The sequence below is a fragment of the Leptodactylus fuscus genome, unplaced genomic scaffold (assembly GCF_031893055.1).
Source record: "Leptodactylus fuscus isolate aLepFus1 unplaced genomic scaffold, aLepFus1.hap2 HAP2_SCAFFOLD_1192, whole genome shotgun sequence".
Lineage (NCBI taxonomy): Eukaryota > Metazoa > Chordata > Amphibia > Anura > Leptodactylidae > Leptodactylus > Leptodactylus fuscus.
Genome location: NW_027440025.1, coordinates 10,001 through 13,105, shown reverse-complemented (window position 1 = coordinate 13,105; position 3,105 = coordinate 10,001).

The following is a 3,105-nucleotide window of genomic DNA, read 5'->3' as shown; positions in this document are numbered from 1 at the left end:
CCAGGGCTACCCGAGCCTGGGTAAAGCCAGAGGCTAAGTCCCTAGCAGGTGGCAGGCTGCATTCTGCTAAGTGTCTACCAAGAGGGCACCACTTCCAGGCGACCCAGGGGGCTAAGCCTGAGGCGGCAGGCTGGCCCAGGGTTCCAGGAGAGAGGGAGAGATTTGTCCCAGGCGGCTGGGAAAGCCAGGCCTACCCAGGGCTACCAGAGCCTGGGTACATGCCGGAGGCTAAGTCCCTAGCAGGTGGAAGGCTGCAATTTGCTATGGAAAGCTGCAATTTGCTAAAAATCCACCGGATGGCAACGGAGAGCGGCTCTCCCCGGCTCGTCCACAAGGCGGCGCCACTTCCAGGCGACCCAGGGGGCTAAGCCTGAGGCGGCAGGCCGGCCCAGGGTTCCAGGACAGAGGGAGAGATCGTCCCAGGCGGCTGGGAAAAGCCAGGCCGACCCAGGGCTGCCGGAGCCTGGGTAATGCCAGAGGCCGAGTCCCTAGCAGGTGGCAGGCTGCTAGCGTCTACCAGAGGGCGAGATCCCGCCTCCCCGAGCGGCCGGGGAGAGAGGATTTGCAGGAGCTGACAGGCGCGCAGAAGGGAAATCCGGAGAGATGATTGGCAGCCGGCGGAGGCAGCCGCCAGGCGGACCGGAAGGAGAACTGCGGCCGCTGGGAGCGGAAGGGAAATCCCCCGGGCGTCCGGGGAGACTAGCGGCCGCGGCAGGCGCGGCGACCCGGCGCCGGTGCCGCCATCCCGGGCGAGGCGACGGGCGCCTCCCCGCCGGCGCGGTTGGCACTTCCGTCGACACTTTGCCAAATTTTCAACTTTCAAAATTCCTCCGGCGGCCGTTTTTCACACCGGGGAGCGGCGTCCTCACGCCGGCGGCGGCGCACCTCGGCCGGCAAAAAGGGGTACCTCCTCGAGTCGGTGTCGGGGGTCCCGCCGTGGAACCGGGCGTCGGACGGCCCCGGAGGAGGCCTCGGAGCGGAAAAGGCACTACCGGAATGAGGTTGAATTTGACGGCCGGATCCGGGCCGGAGTTCCACAAAGTCGGACACTTTGAGTGGTTGGTCTTCATGTAATGGGACAGGTGACACTCTCTCTGTGACCTACTTTTGAACACCCCCGTCAAGAACCGTGTCCGAGACAGCGAGTCCTGTCAATTAGCTTACCAAAAGTCAGAGTACCAGGGGATCGGACACCCGACTCTGACAAAGTCCCAGTGAACTCTGCTCACAGGCCGCCGACGGCGGATCCCCGCGGGGGGGAGGCAGAGCGAGGGCACCGCCCCCCCGGGTTGCGTGACAAGCCTCTTCAGGTCGCGTGGCAAGCCGCAGTTTTCAGGCGGGCGCCTCCCGCCGAGCCGATCGGCACTTAGACGCTTTGGGGGAAAAAAAGGTCAAACGCACAAAAAAAAAACCCCATAAAACACGGACCATAAGAGATCCCCCGGGCGGCCGGGGAGAGATGATTGGCAGGAGCTGACAGGCGCGCAGAAGGGAAATCCCCCGAGCGGCCGCTGGCAGGCACGGCGACCCGGCGCCGGTGCCGCCATCCCGGGCGAGGCGACGGGCGCCCCCCGCTGAGCCGATCGGCTCTTAGACACTTTGGGGAAAAAAAAGACAAACTTTGAAATAAAACCCCACGAAACACGGACCTTAACGAGATCCCCCGGGCGGCCGGGGAGAGATGATTGGCAGGAGCTGCCAGGCGCGCAGAAGGGAAATCCCCCTTGGCGGCCGGGGAGAGATGATTGGCAGGAGCTGACAGGCGCGCAGAAGGGAAATCCCCCGGGCGGCCGGGGAGAGATGATTGGCAGCCGGCGGAGGCAGCCGCCAGGCGGACCAGAAGGAGAACTGCGGCCGCTGGGAGCGGAAGGGAAATCCCCCGGGCGTCCGGGGAGACTAGCGGCCGCTGGCAGGCGCGGCGACCCGGCGCCGGTGCCGCCATCCCGGGCGAGGCGACGGGCGCCTCCCCGCCGGCGCGGTTGGCACTTCCGTCGACACTTTGCCAAATTTTCAACTTTCAAAATTCCTCCGGCGGCCGTTTTTCACACCGGGGAGCGGCGTCCTCACGCCGGCGGCGGCGCACCTCGGCCGGCAAAAAGGGGTACCACCTCGAGTCGGTGTCGGGGGTCCCGCCGTGGAACCGGGCGTCGGACGGCCCCGGAGGAGGCCTCGGAGCGGAAAAGGCACTACCGGAATGAGGTTGAATTTGACGGCCGGATCCGGGCCGGAGTTCCACAAAGTCGGACACTTTGAGTAGTTGGTCTTCATGTAATGGGACAGGTGACACTCTCTCTGTGACATACTTTTGAACACCCCCGTCAAGAACCGTGTCCGAGACAGCGGGTCGTGTCAATTAGCTTACCAAAAGTCGGAGTACCAGGGCCTCGGACATCCGTCTCCGACAAAGTCCCTGCGACCTCAGCTCTCACGCCGCCGATAGTGGATCTCCGCTGGGGGCGAAAAGAGCGAGGACGCGCCGGTTGCGAGACAAGCCCCCTCCGCGTCGCGTGGCAAGCCTCGGACGAGTCACCCGTCACCCGCGGGTCACCCACCGATCGATCTGACGGCCGCCGACCCGGCGGGAAGGGACCCTCGCTCGGCCGGACCTAGGGGGTCCGCGCCGGCTAAGGCGCGGGGTCTTTCCTTCCCTTCAGCTCCGGAGCGGCGTAGCGGAAAAGCTTAAGGCCGGCGCGGCGCCACCCGCCCAGGGCGGGCGCCCGCGGCAGACCCAGGACATCGGCGAGAGAGAGTTTGCCTTCGCCCCGTCCGACCCCCGAGGTGTCAGAAAACCGGGCGTCCCCTACGAACGAAAGGGTTCCTCGCCGAATCCGGGCCGGGCTCCGCGCCCGAGCCCCGGCTCTTCGGGAGGCCCGACGCCCGAGAGCACAGGTTGACCTCCGCACCTCCGTAAGACCCGAACCGGCGCCCGCCGGAACGGAAGATCACCCCCGCCACCCGGCCTGACCGCCTTGGCGATGACGGGAAAGAGAGGAGCGGCAGCAGCAGCGTGACAAGCCCCCGTGACACCGGCAGAGACGGCTCACCCGCCTCTTCCCACGCACTGCACCAGGCGACGCGCGCGGCCACGGGGGTTTCCCCGGTCGA